Genomic DNA, 25551 nt, shown 5'->3' with positions numbered 1-25551 from the left:
TATTTATTTATTTCATTTTTGAGACAGAGTCTCACTCAGTTGCCCTGAGGTTGAGTGGCTTCATACCTTACAGCAACCCCAAACTCTTGGGCTCAAGCAATCCTCCTGTCTCAGCCTCCCGATTAGCTGGGACTATAGGCACCTGCCTTAACGCCTGGCTAGTCTTTCTATTTTCAGTAGATTTGCTCAGGCTGTTCTCGAACTCCTGAGCTCAAGTGATTCACCACCTCGGCCTCCCAGAGTACAAGGATTACAGGTGTGAGCCACCAAGTCCCACCTGTCTAATGACCTCATTTTAACTTAATTACCTTTATAAAGACCATACATATCTCCACATCCCTGAGGTACTGGGGGTTAGGAATCCAAGGTATAAATTTTGGAGGTGGCGGACACAATTTAATCCATACATTGCCTAAAGTTTTGTTGTTTTTTTAAAAGTAAAAAAGTGTTTTTTTTTACTGCTCATTAAGTTTTGCCCTATGATAGAAAATGATGAAAGCCCAAAAGGACCTGTGATTCGGTTCAGCATATACTTTAGCACAAACCAGCCAAGAAAATCCTCCACATTCAAGATCAGCCAATGTCTGATATGTGAGAAAGATCTAGTTTCTGGAGAAGCTGAATCTGCCCAAACACAAGAGGAAGAAGCTGAAACCCACTTGTAACTGTTATGAGCAATTGAGAAAAACTCAGGCCCTCCAGACAGTGTTTGAGGGTTAGGGTGGAGAGTCAGATCAAGTGTGAGAGGTTTCCTCCAGACCTGAAAGCTGACAGCTCCTCTTGGAGAAGAGGACGGAGGGTAAGTTGGAATCAGGAGATGGAGACCATGTTGAACAGGCAGGTTGATCCAGGACAGAGATTGATCCAAAGACAAGAGTATGTCTCAGCACCCAAGATGGAGAAAAAATATCAATTCTATACCAACAATGTGGAAAAACACAACAGAAAGGCAGACCCAACAAGTCATCATAAAGACGTCCAGATCAAGCAAGCCTCAACTGAAAGAGCAGTGCAAAGCCTTCTGGAGAGATGAAATGAGAAACGGTGGGGATTTGTTACAAGAAAGAGACAGAGCTTGTTGGGATAGTCAGGGTAGACCAAGAGGACGAAAGATCTGAAGCAAATGACAAGATGAGTTAAGGCCCTGAGCATCTGGAAACCTAAAGAAAGAGATTCAAAGACCTTGAAGATCCAAAGTCAGGTTCTATTCCTTGGAAGAAATAGAATCTCACCATCTTTGGTTAACAAAAGCTCCCTGTTGGAAGGGGAGGCTGGAGACTTGAGACAGAGAATACCCACCACAGCAATGAAACTGGGGCTGCATTAATCCCTCAGGGACCTGGCAGAGGTAAGGGACTTGCCCTGGACCACACAGCTTCTACACAGCAGGGCCGGCTCCTTACAACTCTGCTCTTGTGGTTTCTAAGTGGATCTCCGGCAGTGGGTGCTGCTCCCTCTGAGACAGGAGGCTGCACATCCCTACCCTCGGACCCTCCTCTTTGTTGTCAGTTTTCATTCTTCCCTCTCCTCTTCCCCAAATCTGTTGCTTCCAGTGGCTCCAAATATGGAGCTCATGACAAGAAGATAGCCTCTTCCTTCTCCTCCTCCAGAAAGCCCACACGACCAAGGCACCACCGTCACCAAGCCAGCTTCCCGCCAAGAGGCCACCGTCCTCCTCATTCTCCCCCTCGTGGGCTGGGTTTTTTTCTGGACACTCCCACCCAAGAAAGGAAAGTTACAGTTGGGTGATTTGGCTCACGCCTGTAATCCTAGCACTCTGGGAGGCTGAGGCAAGAGAATCACTCGATCTCAGAAATTCAAGACCAGCCTGAAAAGAGCAAAAGCCCATCTCCACTAAAAATAGAAAAATTAGCTAGGCCTTGTGGTGGACGCCAGTTGTCCCAGCTACTTGGGAGGCTGAGACAAGAGAATCACTTGGACTCAGGAGTTTGAGGTTGCTGTGAGGTAGGCAGACCCCCAGCACTCTAGCCAGGGAAGAAAGGGGTGAGATTCTGTCTCAGAAAAACAAAAAAGAAAAAAAAAATGGAAGTTACTTCCTGGGTTCACTGAGTTCCACAAGATCCTAAGAGTCAAGATCCTGAAACACCACAAGATCTTTAAGTTGTTTTGATTTAAATTTTCCTACAGAATATTTCCAAAATATCTGTACTCATTTTTGGTTTAAAAAAACTTTTTTACATAGTTTTATATTTTCTCAAATTGGATTATGATAGTATGATAAATTTTAGGATACCTGTTACCATCATTGAAGTTATCCTTGTTATATTATACACTCTACCAGAAATAAATAGTACATTTTAATTTGATGCATCAGCCCACTATCCTTAAAAAACTTTTTTTGGTGAGAAGTTCAGGCACTAGACACATTTAAAATTGCAAAACAGCAATGGTTCTATGGACCAGTTATAAGAGAAAGGTGAAAGCTTCTTGGTGGTCTCAACACATTTTAGCTGATATCCAAAAATGATGTCTTAGCCGAGTGTAGTGGCTCACGCCTGTAATCCCAGCATTCTGGGAGGCCAAGGCAGGTGGATTGCCTGAGCTCACAGGTTCGAGCCAGAGCAAGACCTTATCTCTAAAAATTGCCAGGTGTTGTGGTAGGCACCTATAGTTCCAGCTACTTGGGAGGCTGAAGCAAGAGAATCACTTGAGCCCAAGAGTTAGAGGCTGCTGTAAGATATGACACCAGGGCACTCTACTGGGGGTGACAAAGTGAGACTCTGTCTTAAAAACAAACAAACAAAATGATGTCTTCTTGAGCATTCTGAGATGACCTAAAAGGTAGGCATGATGCCACAGCCATCCTTGTACCTCTAACACCTCTCTTTGCTCAGGGACTAGCATATGATAGATGCCCGGTAATATTAGAGTTTACTTCCAAATTAAGGGAAAGCAACGTTAGGACCTTATACTTTAGAACCAGACTGCCTAGGTTTGAATCCCAGCTTCACACTTCATGAGATGTGTGACCTTGGGCAGCTCTTTTAACCTCCCGGGGCCTGGGTTTCCTCATCTGTAAACAGGAAATAATAATCATACCTACCAGGTTAAGATTAATGAATATCTGCAGAATACATAGATCCTGGCCCACGCAAAGTGCTATAAAGGTGCTAGTCATGATTATTATTTACTCAGCAAATATTTATCAGCTGGCTTTTTGACAGAATGTGTCCCCTCCCCCCCCCAAAAAAATTCATATATTGAAGCTCTAACACCAAGTGTGATGGTATTTGTAGGGCTTTGGGAAGGTAATTAGGTTTAGAGGAGGTCATAAAGGCAAGAACTTCATGATGGCATTGGCGTCCTTACAGGAAGAGAGGAAGAGAGAGATTGGAAGCTCACTCGTGCTATCTCTCTCTCCATACTCACACACTAGAAAAGACCCTGTTGGGGCAGCGCCTGTGGCTCAAGGAGTAGGGCGCTGGTTCCATATGCCAGAGGTGGTGGGTTCAAACCCAGCCCCGGCCAAAAAAAAGAAAAGACCCTGTGAGCACACAGCACAGAGAAAGGACCCTGCAAGCCAGAAAAAGGGCCCTCGCCAGGAACCCGACGGTGATGGTGGTGACTGTGTTGGCACCCTGGTATCAAACTTCTAGACTCCAGAATTCTGAGAAACAAATGCTTGTTGCTCAGCCCACCAAGTCAGTGGTACTTTGCTGTAGCCACCCAAGACAGCCTGTGTCTTCCCAGGTCCTAGATCCAGCTCAGCCTTTTAGCTCCCTAGTAGTAACTTCCTTAATCCACCCTGGGTTCCATGACCCAAGTCTGCCTTGCTCACAACCTCCCACGTGTCCACTTAGACCTCCCCATAGACCTGCCCCTTGGCAGTTAAGATGCTGATAACCTTTGCTCACTATCTACCTCCATCTGGAGGATTCCTGTCTCTCTTGGTGTGGTGCCTGCCTGACCAGTTCTTCAGGCCCCTACGACCACCCATGCTCTGGAAAACAACCTCACACTGCCCAGGGCACCAACATTCGACCTTCAATTTCTCCCTCTTCTAGCTCCCTTGTACCTGCTGCTGCACTAGCCTCTGACTTCCTTGTGCCACTTCTCAGTCTCTGGTTGTGTGCTTGTGTTTACCTGTTCACTGTCTGTCTCCTCCTCTAGACTGTGAGCTCTGCTGTCAGGCAGGGACCTATTTTGCTGACATTGTATCATTTTATGTTGGGTTCCAACCTGATACTCATCCATTCATTCAATCCCTCCACATCCCCTCTGCTCCTCCCCCACCCAACACTGTGATTGACACTGAACATTCAAATAACTCCAAAGCATCCCAGTCTACTGGAGCACCAAGTAACTGCATACCTGGGATGGGACAAAAGGGAGCGTGGACAACCCTCTCTGATGGGTTTGGCAAAATCTTCACAGAGAAAGTCTTTGAGTTGGGTCTTGATGAATATCCAGTCCTTCAACTGACAAAAAATCTGGGACATCCACGGCAGAAAGAAAAGTACCTTTAAGAGCCAGAAAAATGAAACAGGAAAGAGTGTTCTGGGACCGGTAAGCAGAGCAACGTGACAGGAACTCGGGCAGGTGTGTACCCATGAGCCCAGGGCTGGCGGGAGGACGGGGCCTCCGGCTGGGCTTATAGAGTGAGGGTGTGGCAGATGCCAGTCCCTCTGACTAACACACCTTTCCTCTCAGCTACACGTCACTAAACCCTTATTTAGTGAACATTTCTATCGTGCCAGCCACTGAGGTAAGCACTCCACATACACGGCCTTACTTAATTCTGATAACAGAAGTAAGAGGTGGCTATAAATTCTCCCCCTTATAGATGAAGAAACTTAGGCACCAAGTGACTACACAGCTTGCCCAAGGCCACATGTGTAGTAAGTAGTCCCAGATCAGGCTGACTACAAAATTCATGCCTTCTGACACCCAGGTACGTTGCTGATTTTCCTTTGCATCCTTGTGCAATACATCATAGCCACAAGTACAGCTAACTATATGCTGAATCCTGTGGGTCCTCCTAGAAAACCCTTGAACTTAGGGGTGGCCTTAGGAATTCCAAAACACTGCCTCTCCACAGACACAGGGTTATGAAATACTTCAACAGTCTTATCCATTAAGCAGAGGAATCACACACTCAGATCTACAGGGGCCAGCAAGAATGTTAATGTGTCAGCAAAGAGCCAGATGGGACTGACAGCAAATAGGAAAGTTGAACTTAGGCAGCTACTATGCAGCTCCTGACCACACCAAAAGTCCCAGGCAGACCCTGGCAGTTGGTTTTCTACCACCGATATTGAATCACCTCTCTCTCTGCTAACAATGGGTATCCCAAATGATGACAGAAAACACCCTTGGGGCAGACTCTTTCTGAAATCCAAGAGAAATGTTTTACAACTTCAGACACCATGAGGATTCCTTTAATATAAAATATATGGTCAGCCACATGTTGAGCTACCAGGCTCCAGCCTTGCAGGCCACCAGCTTTCTGCGACGGAGTCTCCACAGTGGACCACCTCAGCCCTTCCCGTGTAGCCACAAGTCAGATTGCACAGCTGTAACCCATCTCCTTCTCCTAAAGGTTTATCCTGACTTCTCTCCACACTTGCACACTGAAGAATGCAATTATCTTGATTAATTTGCTTAAGGAGAGTCACAAAAATCACAACATTCTAAAACCCTTTGGTCATTGCCACAATGTTGATCAGAAGATGAGAAAATGCTTAAAGAAAGAGTACATTGAAAAGAGGACAAGAGCAGGAAGCGTGACAAGGAGAGGTGAAAGAGATTATTTAATCCTCTTGAGGAATCTGAAAAATACGCTGTATTTCCACTGGATGACTTGGCTGATGACTGAACGAATCCTGTCTTATGCTGGGAGTGGTGGCTCACACCTGCAATCCTAGCACACTGGGAGGCTGAGGGGAGTGGATTCCTGAATTCAGAAGTTTGAGATTAGCCTAAGCAAGAGTCAGTTCCTGACTCTAATAAAAATAGAAAAACTAGTGGGGCATTGTGGCGGGCACCTATAGTCCCAGTTATTTGGGAGGCTGAGGCAAGAGGATTACTTGAGCCCAAGAGTTTGAGGTTGCGATGAGCTATGGCACAGAGTGAGACTGTGTCTCAAAAAAAAAAAATAAATAAAATCCTATCTTATTGGGTCTCCAGAATCCTATGAATGGGGAATTAAGCCACGGAGAAATATGAAAACCTGGATTCTGAACATTTGTTGGGCAGAGCCTTTAGTGCCATCTTTTTTCTACCAACAAATGTGACTTCTATCATGGTTCTGCCCTTTATTTTCAACTAATTAACATTTAAGTAACTTATCTCCTTCAATAAAATAAAGAAATATACAGCAAAATGAGGGGATGTTTGTCTCCACTTTGTGAAGGCAGCAGGAAGGGCAGAACACAGCTCCCGCCTTCCTGGGCTTCTTTTCCTTAGCACACCCTCTGACCTTCATGACGTGGTTGTCGAAGCTCTCCCGTATGTCAGCACACTCTTACAAGCAGCTTATATCAAGTTATGCTAAGAAGACTAGATGTGTGCGTGGTAGCACAAACCTTTAAGGCTATTAAGCTGAGCAGACAAACACACAAAAGGAAGGAAGCAGCAGTTTGGGAGATGACAGTCACCACTCGCATAAAGGAATCCTACTTCCAGTTGGCAGAGCACGCCTTGGTTTGAGGTTGATTAGCAGTGACAGGCAGGAAGAGAGAGAACTCAGTCATGCCCCCTGAAACTATCGCCTGACAGACTGATGGGGGTCCCTTACCTTATGAAAGGAAGGCCATGCTTGTCCTTGTGGCCCAAGCAGCACACCCCACCGCCCAGTGATGCCGGCCTTCAGAAAGGGTGGTGGAAAGGCAGGGCCTGCACAGCTCCAACACCTACATCTGAGTGAGCACTAAGTCCCTCCCCTGAAACCGATACTGGACACATCCTTGCTCTCCTGAAGCTTTACTGGCCTAGGTCTCCTTGTGAGCCTCTGCCCATTCCTTGTCTGGCTCTTACAGGATTTGTTCTTCTCCCCAGCCACCCTCCCCGCTGCTTCCCTACATGTAGGCCTCAGCATTCATCTATGCCCCCACCCCATCCTCACTTTCACAGCTCCACTCGGCACCTGCACACACAGGACCTCCCAGCCAACCCCTAGCCTGACCCCTCCCTCACACATGTTCCAGTACTACACTTCTGAAGGCCTCCAAACCACTACTCTGGGAGCTCCAAACAGGTCAGCATCACCTGCATGGACACCTTTTAGTGATGCAAATTCCTGGGCACCCACCCCCGACCTGGCCAATCAGAACCTTCCGGAGTGGGGCCCACTGATGATCTGTTGTAACAGGCTCTCCAGGTGGTTCAGAGGCACGTCAATGTTTGAGAACCACTGCACTACACACTTCCACTGGCTTGTCCCACTAGTCTCACACAATCTTCACACAGAAGTAATTTTCCTTTTCTAAATCCAGCTAACTTCCTAATTCTCTCAATGCTACCAATGTTTCCCTGTAATACAAGATCAAAACAGTACAACCTGAGGTCAATACAGTGAGCCTCTAAAACACAACATATACTTAAGAAAGTCAATATTGGCTTGTGACTGTAGAGTATGAAGAAAATTCTCCACATGATTACAGAGAAAAATAACACAGCCATGCAGCGTGGGGAAGAAAGAACAAAAATGTATTAACTCGTGAAAATTGTCTGCTGGTGTACTCTTCTTTTAAGGATACGTGAGACTAAGATGAAAGTGTGTGTACCCTAATAAAATACATAAACAATATATGAATATGATTTTTAAAGTACATTATTGTATATTTTGTAAGTAGAATTGACATATGTTAATAAATATTTTTGTTGCCGGGAGCGGTGGCTCACACCTGTAATCTCAGCACTGTGGGAGGCTGAGGAGGGAGAACTGCTTGAGTTCTGGAGTTCGAGACTTGCCTGAGCAAGAGTGAGACCCTGACTCTCAAAAAAATGGAAAAACCCAGCCAGGCGCCACAGCAAGCACCTGTAATCCCAGTGGCTTCTGGAGGCTGAGGCAGCAGGATGCCCACAGTCTGAGGCTACACTGAGCCATGACGCCATTGCACTCTGTTCAGGGCATAAGATGGGACTCTGTCTCAACAACAACAACAAAAAAGCAAAGAAATAAAAATAAAAGCAAGGAAATAAAAAAAATAAATATTTTTTTGAGCATTGTTTTTTTTTATTGTTAAATCATAGCTGTGTACATTAGTGCAATCAAGGGGTACAATGTGCTGGTTTCATATACAAACTGAAATATTCTCATCAAACTGTTCAATGTAGCCTTCATGGAATTTTCTTAGTTATTGTATGTAGACATTTGTATTCTGCCTTTAGTAAGTTTCGCCTGTACCCATTCTAAGATGCACCTTAGGTGTGGCCCCACACACTACCTTCCCTAGACCCTAACTTTCCCTTCCTTGGCCCTTTCCTCACAGTCTTGTGCTATAGTTGGGTTATAGCCTTCATGTGAAAGCTATAATTTAGCTTCATAGAAGGGCTGAGTACATTGGATACTTTTTTTTCCATTCCTGAGATACTTTGCTAAGAAGAATATGTTCCAACTCCATCCACATAAACATGAAAGAGGTAAAGTCTCCATCTTTCTTTAAGGCTGCATAGTATTCCATGGTATACATGTACCACAATTTGCTAGTCCATTCATGGGTGGATGGGCACTTGGGCTTCTTCCATGACTTAGCAATTATGAATTGGGCTGCAATAAACATTCTGGTACAGATGTCTTAGTTATATTGTGATTTTTGGTCTTCTGGGTATAAACCTAGTAAAGGAATTATAGGATCAAATGGCAGGTCTATTTTTAGGTCTCTAAGTACTCTCCAAACATCCTTCCAGAAGGAACGTATTAGTGGGCATTCCCACCAGCAGTGTAGAAATGTGAAATGTGTCCTTTTCTCCACATCCACGCCAACATCTCTGGTTTTGGGATTTTGTTATGTGGGCAACTCTTACTAGGGTTAGGTGATATCTCAAAGTAGTTTTGATTTGCATTTCTCTGATGATTAAGGATGAGGAGTTTTTCATGTGTTTGTAGATCATGGGTCTGTCTTCCTTAGAGAAGTTTCTCTTCAAGTCCCTTGCCCACCCTGAGATGGGGTCACGTGTTCTTTTCTGGCTAATACGTTTGACTTCTCTGTGGATTCTGGTTATTAGACCTATATTGGAGGTATAACCTGCAAATATTTTCTCCCATTCTGAGGGCTGTCTGCTTGCTTTACTTACTATGTTCTTGGCTGTACAGAAACTTTTTAGTTTGATCAGGTCCCAGTAGTATATTTTTGATACTGCTTCAATTGCCTGGGGAGTCCTCCTCATAAAATATTCACCCAGACTGATTCCTTCTAGAGTTTTCCCCGCACTTTCTTCAAGTATTTTTATAGTTTCATGTCTTAAGTTCAAATCTTTTATCCAGTGAGAGTCTATCTTAGTTAATGGTGAAAGGTGTGGATCCAGTTTCAGTCTTCCACAGGTTGCCAGCCAGTTCACCCAGCACCTTTTGTTAAATAGGGAATCTTTTCTCCACTGAATGTTTTTCATTGGCTTGTCAAAGATCAAATAACGGTAGGTAGCTGGATTCATCTCTTGGTTCTCTATTCTGTTCCAGACATCTACTTCTCTGTTTTTGTTCCAGTACCATGCTGTTTTGATCACTATCGATTTACAGTACAGTCTCAGGTCTGGTAGCGTGATTCCTCCTGCTTTGTTTTTATTTCTGAGTAATGTCTTGCCTAGTCGAGGTTTTTTATGATTCCATATAAAACGAAGTATTATTTTTTCAAGATCTTTAAAATATGACAATGGAGCTTTAATAGGAATGGCATTAAAATTATATATTGTTTGGGTAGTATAGACATTTTAACAATGTTGATTCTTCCCAGCCATGAGCATGGTATGTTTTTCCATTTGTTAACATCTTCAGCTTTTTCTTTTCTTAAAGTTTCATAGTTCCCTTTGTATAGATAATTTCACATCCTTTGTTAGGTATACTCCCAAATATTTCATTTTCTTTGGCACTACTGTGAAAGGAATAGAGTCCTTGACTGTTTTTTCAGCTTAATTATTGTTGGTATATATAAAGGCTACAGATTTCTGGGTGTTGATTTTGTAGCCTGAGACATTGCTGTATTCCTTGATCACTTCTAAAAGTTTTGTAGTAGAGTCCCTAGTGTTTTCCAGATATACAATCATATCATCTGTGAAGAGTGAAAGTTTGATCTCTTCTGACCCTTTGTGGATACCCTTGATCACCTTTTCTTCCCTAATTGCAATGGCTAAAACTACCATTACAATGTTAAAGAGCAATGGACACAATGGGCAACTTTGCCTGGTTCCTGATCTAAGTGGAAATGATTTCAATTTAACTCCACTCAATACGAAATTGGCTGTGGGTTTGCTGTAGATGGCCTCTATTAGTTTAAGAAATGTCACTTCTATACGAATTTTCTTAAGTGTTCTGATCATGAAGTGATGCTGGATATTATCAAAACCTTTTTCTGCATCAATTAAAAGAATCATATAGTCCTTATTTTTTAGATTGTTTATGTGCTGAGTTACATTTATGGATTTACGTATATAGAACCAGCCTTGAGATCCTGGGATAAATCCCACTTGGTCGTGGTGTATAATTTTTTTGATGTGTTATTGGATTCTGTTTGTTAGGATCTTATTGAGCATTTTAGCATCACTATTCATTAGTGATATTGGTCTATAATTTTATTTTCTTGTTGGGTCTTTCCCTGGCTTGGGGATCAAGGTGATGTTTGTGTCATAGAATGTGTTGGGTAATATTCCTTCTTTTTCTATATTTTGGAAGAGGTTTAGTAATATAGGTACTAGTTCTTCTTTAAAGATTTGGTAGAATTCTGACGTAAAGCCATCTGGTCCTGGGCTTTTCTTTTTAGGGAGATTTTGTATAGTTGATGCTATTTCAGAACTTGATATAGGCCTGGTCAACATTTCCACTTCATTCTGGCTGAGTCTTGGTAGGTGCGTACTTCCAGGTATTGATCAATTTCTTTCAGATTTTCATATTTCTGAGAGTAGAGTTTCTTGTAGTATTCGTTAAGGAGTTTTTGAATTTCTGAGGGGTCTGTTGTTATTTCATCATTACCATTTCTTATTGATGAAATTAGAGATTTTACTCTTTTTTTCCTGGTTAGGTTGGCCAAAGGTTTATCTCTTTTATTGATCTTTTCAATAAACCAACTTTTGGATTTACTGATGTGTTGTATAATTCTTTTGTTTTCAATTTCATTTAATTCTGCTCTGATTTTGGTTATTTCTTTTCTTCTGCTGGGTTTGGGGTTGGAGTGTTCTTCCTTCTCCAGTTGCTTGAGATGTCCCATTATGTTATTGACTTCCTCTCCTCTTTCCGTTTTCTTTTTTTTTTTTTTTTTTTTTTTTTTTTGTAGAGACAGAGTCTCACTTTCTGGCCCTCGGTAGAGTGCCGTGGCCTCACACAACTCACAGCAACCTCCGACTCCTGGGCTTAAGCAATTCTCTTGCCTCAGCCTCCCGAGTAGCTGGGACTACAGGCGCCCGCCACAACGCCCGGCTATCTCTCTTTCCGTTTTCTTGAAGAAGGCTTGCAGTGCTATAAATTTCCCTCTTAGGGACTGCCTTTGCAGTATTCCAGAGCTTCTGGTAATTCATTCTTCATTGTTGTTTTGTTCCAAAAATTTGGTGATTTCCTTCTTAATGTCGTCTATAACCCATCTATCCTTCAGCATAAGGTTGTTTAGCTTCCATGTTTTTGTATGGGTATGCAGGTTCCTGTTGTTATTGAGTTCAACTTTTATTCCATGATGGTCTGAGAAGATGCAAGGAATAATTTCTATTTTTTTAAATTTGCTGAGGTTAGATTTGTGGCCTAGAATGTGGTCGATTTTGGAGTATGTTCCGTGGGCTGATGAGAAGAATGCGTATTCTGTTTTGTTGGGATGAAATGTTCTGTAGATGTCTGTTAAGTCCAGATGTTGAATGGTTAATTTTAAATCTAAAATTTCTTTGCTTAGCTTCTTTTTGGAGGATCTATCCAGCACTGCTAAAGGGGTGTTAAAATCTCCAGCTACTATGGAACTGGAGGAAATCAAGTTGCTCATGGTCTGTTAGAGTTCCTCTTATAAATTGAGGTGCGTTCTGGTTGGGTGAATAAATATTAATAATTGATATCTCATCATATTGAGTATTACCTTTAACAAATATGAAGTGTCCGTCCTTATCCTTCCTTATTTCGGTTGGTTTAAAGCCTATTGCGTCTGCGAATAGGATTGCAATGCCTGCTTTTTTCTGCTTTCCATTTGCCTGGAATATAGATGACCATCCCTTCACCTTGAGTCTAAACTTGTCTTTTAATGTAAGATGCAATTCTTATATGCAGCAGATATCTGGCTTTTTTGTATCCAGTCAGCCAACTGTGCCTCTTTAGAGGACAATTTAAACCATTCACATTAATTGAGAATATTGATAAGCCTTTCAAGAGTCCGGTGGACATTTTTAATCCTTTTGCGACTGTGGAAATTGGAATTTGATCAAAATTTTCTGGGTGGGTTTACTTTTGTGGTGGAGGATTACGCTGGTCTTTATGGAGGATAGGTTTGAGAATATCCTGGAGAGCTGGTTTAGTTATGGCAAATTTCTTCAACATGTGAATGTCATTGAAGTATTTAATTTCTCTGTCATAAATGAAACTCAGTTTAGCTGGGTACAGGATCCTGGGTTGAAAGTTATTTTGTTTTAGGAGATTAAAAGTCAATGACCATCCTCTTCTAGCTTGAAAGGTTTCAGCAGAGAGATCTGCAGTTATTCTAATATTCTTGCCCTTGTAGGTGGTGGTTTTCTTTCATCTGGCTGCTTTCAGAATTTTCTCCTTCATATTAACTTTAGTGAAATTGATTATGATGTGTCTGGGGGATGTCTTATTTGGGTTGAGTTGTACTAGAGTTCTGAAATTGTCTGCTATCTGAATTTCAGAATCTCCTGGCATGTCTGGAAAGTTCTCCTTCATAATCTCATGGAGAAGAGACTCTGCCTTGTGAAGCCACTTCATCGCTTTCGGGGATCCCTATAAGATGAATATTGATTTTTTTCTAATTATCCCAGAGCTCTCTGAGAGAGTGATCTGTTTTTGCTCTGCATTTCTCTTCCTCTTTGAGAGTTTGGGAGTTTGTCTTAGATGTCAGAAATCCTTTCTTCTGCTTGCTCCATTCTGTTACTGAGGGATTCTACTGTGTTTCTCAGATCTTTGAGAGCTGCAACTTCTTGTCTCAATGTGTCGAAATCTTTGGTCATTTGGTCTTTGAATTCGTTGAATTCTTGAGATATCTTTTGGGTTACTGCTTGTAATTCTAATTCGATCTTATTTGCTATCCAGATTCTGAATTCAATTTCTGACATCACAGCTATTTGTTTGTGCATGGGATCTTGTGCTGTGTCTGCCCCATTGATCCTTGGGGGAGTTGATCTACTCTGATTATTCATATTGCCAGAGTTTTTCTGTTGATTTCGCCTCATGATTGTTTTTCACTGTTGCCTCTGGCCATCCTCAGAGTTGGGGAGGTGTCTCTCCAAATTAGCCCCCAGCGGGATCACTCTATTGTTGCTGGATCTTTGTTGGGAGTGACCCTGTGTAGTTCCTCTGGGGCTGCCTCAGCCAGGGAGTTCTGGTTGTGGAAGCAGCCCCAGAGTGTGACACACCTGGATCCAGCAACAGGGTGGAAGGTAGTGCGCATGGTTCTGGGAGTGCCTGATGCCCAGTGACTTTGGCACAGAGAACCCAAGGCTCCAACAGTCTCTGGCCAGGAGAAGGGCTCTGCGCAGAGGCAGGGAGGGCTCCAGGGGGCACGCGGCTACCAGAGTCCCTGGCCAGACAAGCGGGCCAGTGTGGAGGCAGGGAGGGTTCAGGAGTGAGGACACAGGGTTGCGTGGTTCCCACAGTTTCTGGTCAGGGCATAGAGAGGCCCGGCGGGCACTGGGCATGGGTTGGGGCTTGCGGCGCAGCTCTTATGGAGGTCCGGGTGGTGCCAAGCCCAGTAGTTTGAGGTTGCTATGAGCTGTGACACCACGGCACTCTACCCAGGGCAACAGCCAGAGGCTCCAGTGTGCCAAAACCGGTCTCACTCTGCCCCTGGGGGTTAAGGCTGTAAGGCAGCTCAGTTCCCGCCTTTAGGCTGCTCAGTCACTAGGTTACTAGCTCCCGCCCAATCCTTGCTCTGGGATCCTGAGGGCAGAGCTTGCCAGGGCAGTTCTCTCACAATGGCTCCCTGCAGCCCACAGCCTAACACTATTAGTTCCGTTCGGCTCAGCAGCTCAGTCTGGGGCCCTAGACAAAGCCCAAAGTTCTCCGCACTCCTGCTCAAGCTCTCCCCAAAGCAGTTCAACTGAGTGCCAAGTCCAAAAACACTGAAACAGTTCACAGGCAAGGCCTTTCCAGTTTCCAGTCTCACTGCTGCTTGTACTTATGGCTCCTGGCGGGATCAGTCGATCGACACACGCAACCACTTGCCAGTTTTCCACTGTTTTTGTCATCCTCTTGGGGTCCAGAAGTCCTTTGCCGACTCCCTGTATCCTCAAAGGGATGATTATAGGCAGATCCCACCAGCCGGAGATGCCTGGAGTCTTATCTCCCCAGACTCACTGTGCCCAGTTGCAGGGAAGCTGTTACTCGGCTGCCATCTTTCCAATTGTGTGTTAAAGTATTTTAAATGTCCATCACTTCCACCAACCCATTTTTTTTTTTTTTAGAGGTAGAGTCTCACTTTGTTGCCATTGGTAGAGTGCTGTGACATCACAGCTCACAGCAACCTCCAGCTCTTGGGCTTAGGCGATTCTCATGCCTCAGCCTCCCGAGTAGCTGGGACTACAGGCACCTGCCACAACACCCAGCTATTATTTTCTGCTGTAGTTTGGCTGGGGCTGGGTCCAAACCCACCACTATGGTATATGGGGCTGGTGCCCTACTCAGTGAGCCACAGGCACCACCACCCCACCCATCCATTTTTGTGTGTTGTTAACATCTGAACAGTGTATGATTTTTTTCCTGGGGATTAAATCAGCAGGTGGAATTATAAGTCCCTGCCTACTGACTCCTCCTCACCCCCAAGAAGGGTATTCATCAATCCTTCATTCAAATCTTTTGAAACATCAGGTATTACACAACTAGTTCTGAAGCAAATAAATAGATAAGCCCCCAAACCAAAATAAATTCCAAAACAGCAAAGGGTTCAATTTATATTTTCAGTATTTTTCTAAATCATTGAAACTAGGGAATCTATTCAAAACTGAGTTACCTCTTTCCTAATCCAATTTTACCTTAGAAAAGCATCAAGAAAAGGGGGGGGTGACACCCTTAGCTCAGTGGTTAGGGCACCAGCCACACGCTCCACAGCTGGTGGGTTCAAACCTGGCCCATGCCACCAAAAGAAAAAAAAAAAATGGCTGGGCATTGTGGCATCTATAGTCCCAGCTGCTAGGGAGGCTGAGGCAAGAGAATCTCTTGAGCCTAAGAGTTTGAGGTTGCTGTGAGCTGTGATGCAACAGCACTCTACTGAGGGCGACGTGAGACTCACAAAAAAAAAAAAAAAAAGAAAGAAAGAAAGAAAAAGGTCAAGAAAGAATGGTCTAATGAACACATGAAAAGATGTTCAACATCATTAGCCATCAGAGAAGTGCAAATCAAAGCCACTCCATGCCAACTAGGATGGTTAAAATAAAAAAAGTCAGACAATAAGAACGTGTGTTGATAAGGATGTGTAGAAACTGGAACCCACATACAGTGGGTTTGTAGAAAGGGGCAGCCACTCTAAAAAACAATCTGGCAGTTCCAGAAAATATTAAATATAGAGTTACCATATGTTTTCCAATTTAGGTATATATACCCAAGAGAAATGAAAACATTATGCTCACATAAAAACTAACACATGAATGTTTGTAACAGCAATATTTCTAACAGATAAAAAGCAGAAACAACCCAAATGCCCATCAATGGAGGAATGGATAAAAAATGATATACCCAAACAGTAGATGATTATTCAACAATAAAAACAATAAAGTACAGACACATGCTACCATGTAGATAAATCTTGAAAACATTATGCTAAGTGAAAGAAACCAGACAGGGTCTCATATTATATGAAATGTCGTAAATTGTATGGTATGTAAATGACACCCAATACAACTATTTAAAACAAAAATGGCCTAAAGTCAGAAGAGAATTATAAATAGCCTCAGTTAACTAAAAAATGTTAGTAAAAGGGCTGGGCATGGTGGCTCATGCCTGTAATCTTAGCACCCTAGGAGGTCGAGGCGGGTGGATTGCTAGAGCTCAGGAGTTCGAGAATAGCCTGAGCAAAAGCAAGACCCCATCTCTACTAAAACTAGAAAAACTAAGGCAGAGGATTGCTTGAGCCCAAGTTGAAGATTGCTGTGAGCTATGACGCCATGGCACTCTACCCAGGGCCATAGCTTGAAACTCTGTTTAAAAAAAAAAAATGTTAGTAAACTAGGCTTGGTGTGGTGGCTCACGCCTATAATCCCAGCATTCTGGGAGGCCAAGGTGGGTGGATTTTCTGAGGTCAAGAGTTTGAGACCAGCACGAGCAAGAATGAGACCCTGTCTCTAAAAAAATAGCTGGGCGGGCGGCGCCTGTGGCTCAGTCCGTAAGGCGCCAGCCCCATGTACCGAGGGTGGCGGGTTCAAACCCGGCCCCGGCTGAACTGCAACCAAAAAATAGCCGGGCACTGTGGCGGGCGCCTGTAGTCCCAGCTACTCGGGAGGCTGAGGCAAGAGAATCGCTGAAGCCCAGGAGTTGGAGGTTGCTGTGAGCTGTGTGAGGCCATGGCACTCTACCGAGGGCCATAAAGTGAGATTCTGTCTCTACAAAAAAAAAAAAAAAATAGCTGGGCATGAGTCACACCTGTGGCTCAAGGAGTAGGGCACTGGCCCCAATACCGGAGGTGGTGGGTTTAAACCCAGCCCCAGCCAAAAAAAACTGCAAAAAAAAAATAGCCGGGCATTGTGGCAGGTGCCTATAGTCCCAGCTATTAAGGAGGGTGAGCCAAGAGGAGCCCTTGAGCCCAAGAGTTTGCAATTGCTGTAAGCTATGACTCCATGGCACTCTACCAAGGGTGACTAATGTCTCAAAAAAAAAAAAAAAAAGTGTTAGTAAACTAGAAAGTACTAAGTAAATGTGTGGCCTTTTCTGTCTCCTCTGAATTATAAATTTCTCCCAAATGGAGGTACAAAGGAGCTTTTATTATCATTTTACAATTCATAAGCACTTTTACAAATAAGGTCTGTTGGAGACCTCACTATAATCCTGGAGGAAGATAATTATTCCCTCAATATTATATACCAGCATGGGGCAGACCTGAGTTTATAAGATTTGCTATTGTTCCTTCAGCTGGCAGTCAGTTCTACGCCTAAATCCTGTCCCTTTCTTTTATACAGTATAGCATCAAGGTGCCACCTAAACACTGTCAGGTCCATATATAAATATGACCCAGTTTCTGACCCATCTCCATAAGAAAAATGCCCATGACCTGATTTCCTGGGAGCTGGACCAATTACACTAAGACCACATTCGAGTCAAATAATCTAACCCATCAGAGTTCTCAGGGTACTATGGAAAGAACCCTTTGCTCTTTTCAAATTTATTTCCATTTTGACTCATCTTTTTATTTGCCTCAGGACCTAGTGCAGTACCTGATGTTCCAGAAGATTTGAATATCTTCTTGGAGGTAGAGGGAAGTACGCAGGGCAGTAAGCAGGCAGCAATTTATTTTTGTACATGGAACAACCATGATTTTAAGCAAGAAGACCCAGAGTGGCCTCAGTTTTCTCTACTGCAAAATGAGGGGGAAAAAAGAAATACCACTCTTAAAGTTGACTTTAAGATTTAATGACAATATATTTGAAAATCCTTGATTTACAATAAACACATGAAAAGTGCTTGTTGATGCCAAATCAAATACTCGTCCAATACCTTGATCTCACCTGTGGAAAAGAGTAGTTCTTCTGGACACTAAGGAGTCTAAACCCAATGGTGTTCAACATGAAAAGGTGTTTATTAAAAAAAAGAAGGAAAAGAAGTATTGATTAGATTTGCCAAACTTGAACTGACTCCCTAATTTCAAGAAAGAACCCATTTTTCATTTTATTTCACATTAAGAATAAAATTATGAAAAAAAAAAGAATAAAATTATGGGGCCGGACACGGTGCCTCATGCTATAATGCCAGCACTTGGGAGGCCAAGGCGGGTGGATTGCCTGGGCTCACAAATTGGAGACCAACCTGAGCCACCTTGTCTCTAAAAACAGCTGGGTGTTGTGGTGCAAGCCTGTAGTCTCACATACTTGGGAGGCTGAGGCAAGAGAAAGTGAGATACTGTCTCAACAACAACAACAAAAAGGGAATAAAATTATGTTCTCTTTTAACTTCAGATAAATTTTGCCATATCTGATTTTGCCCATGTGTTTAAATGTTTGTTTATCCTAGTATCTCCCAAAGTTCATTATATATCAGAATCTACCAAAGTGCTATTGAACGTACAGTTTCTAATGTAAAGACTATGATTTAGTAATTCTGGAATAGTTGGAGACTTTACATTTTTACTAAGCTCCTAGAGGATTCCCCAGACATCACTGAATCATCAATAAAACCGCTCACTAGACATTTCGTAAGAAATTCCTTCTCGGCTCGGCGCCTGTGGCTCAAGCGGCTAAGGCTCCAGCCACATACACCTGAGCTGGCGGGTTCGAATCCAGCCCAGGCCCGCCAAACAACAATGACGGCTGCAACCAAAAAATAGCCGGGCGTTGTGGTGGGCGCCTGTAGTCTCAGCTACACGGGAGGCTGAGGCAAGAGAATCGCTTAAGCTCAGGAGTTGGAGGTTGCTGTGAGCTGTGACGCCACGGCACTTTACCCAGGGCAACAGCTTGAGGCTGTGTCTCAAAAAAAAAAAAAAGGAAAGAAAAAGAAATTCCTTATCATGAGTGGACTACAAAACAGTAGTATTTGTTTACCAGCTAAGACACTGACCTATATTGTCATTTCAGAGAACACACTGTAGGAGGGGTAACCTTTTCCTACCCGCCTTAGTGAAATTAATAGGAAAGAACATTCTGAAGCTCTGTGAATGCAGGAGTATTCTAAAGAGAGGGGATTTTCTTTTCTTTTCTTTCTTTCTTTCCTTTTTTTTGAGACAGAATTGCACTCTGTCACCCTGAGTAGAGTGCTGTGGCATCTTGTTAGCTTACAGTAACCTCAAATTATTGGGTTTAAGCAATCTATTTGCCTCAGCCTCCCAGGTAGCTGGGGCTACAGGTGCCCACCATGACACCTGGCTAGTTTTTCTATTTTTAGTAAAGATGGGGTCTTGCACAGACTAGTCTCCAATTCCTGACCTCAAGCAGTCCATTCAGCTCAGCCTCCCAGAGTCGTAGGATTACAGGCGTGAGCCACTGCACTTGGCCCAAAGAGGGAGAATTTTCTGCCAAATATTGCCCATTTGATTTGTCTTCATTCACTGTTTTAAATGGACTTTTCAATCCAAGGAATCTGTAAATTCCTTATTACAAGTTGACAAACTCATTTTGACAAAAGTCATAATACAAGAAAAGACAAGAAAGAGAAAAAGAAAGATAAAAAATAACCTGGGAGGGATATGATGAATCTCCCACTACTCAGCTGTTTATTAAATTTTCCCAATACCCCTGACCATTCATGTATTCTGACCCACATTTTTGAACTATAACAATGATTTTCTTAGATGATGAATGAAACTTTATATTCATTCACCAATTGACATTTATGTTCTCACTGAAAACTGTGTCCTCAAACCACAAACTGGACTATTTTAAGCAGATGCAAACAGATGACTTGCATTATTACAAGGCTTTTCTAAGTTATAGAAATATTTTTAGTTGAATCATTTAGACTCATTTAACATTAAAGCAGGGCTAGGCGAGGTGACTCACACCTGTAATCCCAGCACTCTGGGAGGCCGAGGCGGGTGGATTGCTCGAGCTCACAGGTTTAAGACCAGCCTGAGCAAGAACAAGACCCTGTTCCTAAAAATAGTCAGGTGGTGTGGAGGGTGCCTGCAGTCCCAGCTACTTGGGAGGCTGATGAGGCAAGAGAATCACTTGAACCCAAGAGCTGGAGGTTGCTGTGAGCTATGACGGCACAGTACTCTACTGAGGGTGACAAAGTGAGACTCTGTCTCAAAAAAATAAATAAATAATAAAATAAAGCAGAAATAGAACACTTTGGGGTATTTTGGAAAATATTTCAAATTTCTTTTCTTTTCTTTTTTATCTTTTTTTTTGAGACAGACTCTCACTATGTCGCCCTGGGTAGAGTACCAGGGTGTCACAGCTCACAGCAACCTCAAACTCTTTTGGTCTTAAGCGATTCTCTTGCCTCAGCCTCCCAAGTAGGTGGGACCACAGGTGCACGCCACAACACCCAGCTATTTTTCTGTTGCAGTTGTCATTGAACCCGCCATCCTCGGTGCATGTGGTTGGCACTGTAACCACTGTGTATAGACCGCCCCACATCTCTTTTGTAAAGTCTTGCTCTGACTCATTCTAATATTTGTCAAGCAACAACTTTTTTTATGATTTATTCCAACTACTTTCAAAAATGAGTTTGAATCAATATTAAAAAAGCTAAACTCAGTATCAACAGGACACTTATAATAAAGCCAGGTAAAAGAAGCTGAGAAATAGAGATTAACAGGTATCTATGCTGAGTTAATTAGTGCAGGTTGAGTGCTGAGCAACAGAAACTGTTGAGGGGTTATGGCTGTCTCTGTTAAAAGAAAGCACATGGATGTTAAGAACAACAAAAAACTGCCAGGCGTTGTGGCGGGTGCCTGTAGTCCCAGCTACTCAGGAGGCTGAGGCAAGAGAATTGCTTAAGCCCAAGAGTTTGAGGTTGCTCTGAGCTGTGATGCCACAGCACTCTACCCAGGGTGACAAAGTGAAACTCTGTCTCAAAAAAAAAAAAATAGAATTCCCAAATGTTCGTTCATATTCTGCCAACACAATCCTACTTTCCCTATATACTATTCAGCTTTTTCTGTTTCCTACAAAAAATATACTTAAAGTATTTTGAGGGGTGGGTGTTATGGCTCACGCCTGTAATCCTAGCACTCTGGGAGGATGAGGTGGGTGGATTGCTTGAGCTCACAGGTTCAAGACCAGCCTGAGCCACAGCCAGACCTCATCTCTAAAAATAGCTGGGCATTGTGGACAGCGCCAGTAGTTCCAGCTACTTGGGAGGCTGAAGCAAGAGAATCATTTGAGCCCAAGAGTTTGAAGTTGCTGTGAGCTATGTCACAGCATTCTACCAAGGGTGACAAAGTGAGACTCTATCTCAAAAAAAAGGTATTTTGAAGCCTTGAGACAGGGGAGAGGGAGTAATGGGGTATTGTCTGATGGGTACAGGGTTTCTGTGTGGGATGATTGAAAAGTTCAGGAAATGGATAGTGGTGATGATTGTACAACATTGTAAATGTACTTAATGCCACTCAATTGAGTGTACATTTCAAAGTGGCCAAAATGGTAAAATTTATTTATTTATTTATTTTTTTGAGACAAAGTCTCAAAGCTGGGTAGAGTGTCATGGTGTCATCATTCACAGCAACCTCCAACTCTTGGGCTCAAGCAAGCCTCGTGCCTCAGTTTTTTCTATTTTTACTAGAGACAGGGTCTCCCTCTTGCTCAGGCTGGTCTCCAACAGAGAGCTCAAGCAATTCACCTGCCTGGGCCTCCCAGGATGCTAGGATTACAGGCATGAGTACCCCACCTGGCCTTAAAATGGTAGATTTTATGTTATGTATATTTTACCACGATAATAAGTAGCCAGAAACAAAAAATCTGTAGACAAAAGTGTTAGTCTCCAAATCTTGCTAAGGAATCTATCAGCCTAGAGTGGAGGGGGTGTAATCTATGTGCTTTAGCGTGTTTGTCCTGGTGGACAAAATGATTCAAATATAGGACTTTTACACTGCTCAGAAAACTCCCCCCCGCCCCCAATACCGTAAGCCAGTGCTTCTCAAACCTTAAGGTGTTAACTTTCCCAGCAGGTCTGGGTGGGGCCTGTGATCCCTTATTTCGGAAGGTCCCCAGGTAACTTCCCTCTGCTGGACTGTGGACCTCACTGCAAGTGCCAAGGCCCCAGAGCCTCTGAACATAAACGGAGTATCTATCACCCTATCAGTCTAACCATACAGACTCAAGGTCTCCTCACCAGGAAACGCAAAGAATAGATAGTATCCTTCAGGTGAATTGGTTAAAGGACTTATCTATCAACTACCGTTTGCTTAAATGCCGGAGAAACTTGGTTAGAAGGCCCGACCCGCCCACCTCCGGGACTTGAGAAGCAGCCACCCACGATGAAGAAAAGTTGAGAGACCCCGTTGCGCAGAAAGCTCTCCTGCAAACTTCAAAACAGTCTGGAAAACACCCTTCTCAAGCTTGAAGAATGCCTGGAATTCAGTGGCCTTTATCCAACATAAAGATCTCCAACTCAATTTTGACTGAGAGTTCCCTATAGAGGAACTTTGCAAGGCAACCCTGGAAAACTGACAACGCCCAGCATGTTGACAAGCTCAGTCCCTCCCTTACAAACGAGTCAGTGAAAAAAAAGAAAAGATTGCAGGCGGTGCCGCCCGCGTTAAGAGAAGAGATCCCGGTTCTGCGGGCTGCGCGTGCAGGCGAGCACCTCCGGGCGGTGCGGTCGGGCCGTCCCAAGTGTAGAGTTTTACAGCCCCGAGGCGCAGGCTCGGCGGGTGGCTTCCGCGGCCCCTCCGGCTTTCAACTACCCAGCGCCTCCCTCCGCCCGCGTCAATCCATGGCACCAGCTCCTACCCCTCCAGATACAATGGCTGGGCCAACAGAAACTCAAAGGCCCTTTTTAATCGGGTAAAGGAGAAGCTCAACAGAAAGTGAAAGTTTCCATCCCTTGGGGAAGAAGGTGCCAGGCCAGGTAGGGTGAAAGGTGGTGGCCCCCAGGCACCTGTAGCTGTCCCAGGTGCGTGCTCCAGCTCATTTCCTGATCCTCCGAGAGAAATCTTATGATGCGCTGTCATCACCCGGGAGCACCGGGAGGCAACAGCCAGAGAAGAAAAAATAAATGCCCAGTGAAGTTAGCTGGACTCCGCAGAGAGGTTAGCCGACAGCATCTCGCCTTTACTCGCGCTGCCCCTCGCCCCCGCCTGCACAAACGAACCAGGGAGCCAGCGCAAATTCACACCCCGCAAATCCCTCCCCTGCAAAAGTTGGGACAGGACGGAAGGCAAGCTGGCGACGCCCGAGCCCAGGCTGCGGTGCCGCGCGTGGCTTTCCCAGGTCGCGCGGCAGGCAGTACCGGCCCCCCCGCGAGCTCTCCTGGGGCCGGGAGTCGTGGGGGAGAGAGAGGAGGATACTCGCCTGGAGACCGGTGGCGGCCGCAGCCGGCGGAATCAGGCGCTTGGCGACGCGGCGCCAGCTGCTGGGCCTGTGTCCCCGCGCCTCCCCGCGCGCTTAGCCGGCAGCGCCTCCCTGGAACCGGAGTGCGGGAGGCTGTCCCGGGAAGCGGGAATAGGCGGGCGCGAGTGGCCTTCGCAGCGGCTCCTATGTATTATTGTGACTCAAGTTATTTCCTGTTTAGAGGTTTGAGAGAAAGAAAAATAATATCCAGGGTGGGGGCAGGGAGGTTGGGCGGTGGCGAGCCAGAGAGCAGCGGCCAGGAGGAAAAGAGGGTGGGCGGTGGCTATCACCTGCTTCCTTGAGACCAGAAGGGTGCTGGGCTCGCGAGCTCTGGAGAGAAGACGCAGCTTCTTACAACGCTTCTTGGGGTGTCTGGAAGGGCAGAGGGGAGCCTCGCTCACGCCACCCAGCGTTGGGGTAGGGGCTGCGGCCGCGAGGGTGGCCTTGTCACTGGACCCCGCGCGCTCACTTTCCTGCCTCTTGCGTTCTGTGCAAGACTGCTGCTGACCTCCCTGCACCGGTGCCAGAGGAATTCGCTGGGCTGCTTTTTTCTTTCCCAGGTCTGCTTTCTGATTCTCTCCAGGTGTGGCCAAGGAAGAGGTCAGCTCAGCCACCCTTCAAAGACCACGGGACGGGAGCGATGGTTGTGGACCACTGGGGATGTTTGGTGATGGTGGGATTGTTGTTTTGGTTGGGGGGTGGGTGGGAAACAGGGCGATGATTTTGGTGAGAAGTTAACTTTTATGATCAGCTTCCGTCCCTCCCCCGCTAACCTCGCCCTTAGCCGGGATCACTAGTCCGAGGCCTCAATCCGGAAATACCGGTTCCTCCGCGGGCACAAGAGGCGAGGGTGGGAGCGCTGCCCGGCTCCGGAATCCCTGCTCAGTCGGGAAGGCAGGAACCGCCTAGTGCCCAGGCCTGCACCTGGCACGCAGGTGCTCCTTTCCTTTTACATAGTCTTGTTAAAAAACACTGGGAAGATACCAGGGACTTATTGTTTAATCCGTACAGAATTTCAATTTGGGACGACAAAGAGTTCTGAGATGGATAGTGGGGATGTTTGCACAACAATGTGAATGTAATTAATGCCATTACATTGTACACTTAAAAATGGCTAAAATGGTGAATTTTATGTTATTATATTCTATCACAATAAAAAAATAATTCTGGAAAGGATGTGGTCATTCATTCAAGATACCTTTACTTGGGAATGCCAAACTCTCTTGTTTTCCTCCCCAGGCAAGCCTTTGCCAGCAGTGGAATGAACAACAGTACTTTTTATAAAATTAAAGTTCATTTAGGTTAGATTTCTGGCATACCCATCAACAAGTTATTTCAAGAAGAGATAAGGTCAAGCCTAAAGGACAGTACAATTTTAAGAAAGATGAACAGTAGATGGCTCAGGCTGGCCTCGAACTAAGGGGTTATAGCAAAGTGAAAAGAAGTGTATACATGTATAGTACACCACTGTTTACCTGAGAAAGCAGAAACACATATAAATACATTTGCTTATTTTTTTAAATGGAGGATAAATTACTAAATAAAATGTTAACTGGAAGAGTGGAGTGGCTCACACCTGTAATCCCAGCCCCTAGGGAGGCTGAGGCAGGGGCATCCCTTGAGGTCAGGAGTTTGACACCAGCCTATGCAACATACCAAGATCCCATCAGTATATAATTTTTTTTAATTTTTAAAAAATTAGCCAGGGGTGGCGCCGGCCACCTATACCAAGGCTGGCGGTTCAAACCCGGCCTGGACCAGCTAAAACAACAATGGCAGCAACAATAACAAAAATAACCGGGCATTGTGGCAGGCGCCTGTAGTCCCAGCTACTTGGGAGGTTGAGGCAAGAGAATTCTTAAGCCCAAGAGTTGTAGGTTGCTATGACTTGTGTCGCCATGGCACTTTACCCAGGGCAACAGCTTGAGACTCTGTCTCAAAAAAAAAAAAAAAGAATTAGCCGGATATGCTGGAGACTGAGGCAGGAGAATCTCTTGAACCCAGGACTTGGAGGTTACAGTGAGTTATGATGTCACTACTACA

General features: G+C 44.4%; 1 protein-coding gene and 1 pseudogene across 2 annotated transcripts in view; one reads left to right on the top strand and one right to left on the bottom strand.

The window, feature by feature from the left end:
* The window catches only part of TJP2 (tight junction protein 2), a 151171-nt gene extending 126985 nt beyond the window's left edge, over positions 1 to 24186 (bottom strand). The window contains exon 1 of one of the 2 annotated variants that reach the window (XM_053574590.1): positions 23799 to 24186. The gene's annotated coding sequence lies outside the window, so the exon portion shown is untranslated. Of the gene's footprint in view, positions 1 to 23469; positions 23649 to 23798 lie in introns of those variants that run through there. The other variant, XM_053574625.1, reaches the window with a different exon arrangement.
* LOC128597346 (COX assembly mitochondrial protein 2 homolog) lies at positions 5426 to 5836 on the top strand (annotated as a pseudogene).
* Positions 24187 to 25551: the final 1365 nt, after the last annotated feature.

The sequence above is a fragment of the Nycticebus coucang genome, chromosome 2 (assembly GCF_027406575.1).
Source record: "Nycticebus coucang isolate mNycCou1 chromosome 2, mNycCou1.pri, whole genome shotgun sequence".
NCBI classification, from domain to species: domain Eukaryota; kingdom Metazoa; phylum Chordata; class Mammalia; order Primates; family Lorisidae; genus Nycticebus; species Nycticebus coucang.
Note: the sequence above shows the minus strand (reverse complement) of the source record. Positions and strands in the feature narration are given on the sequence as shown.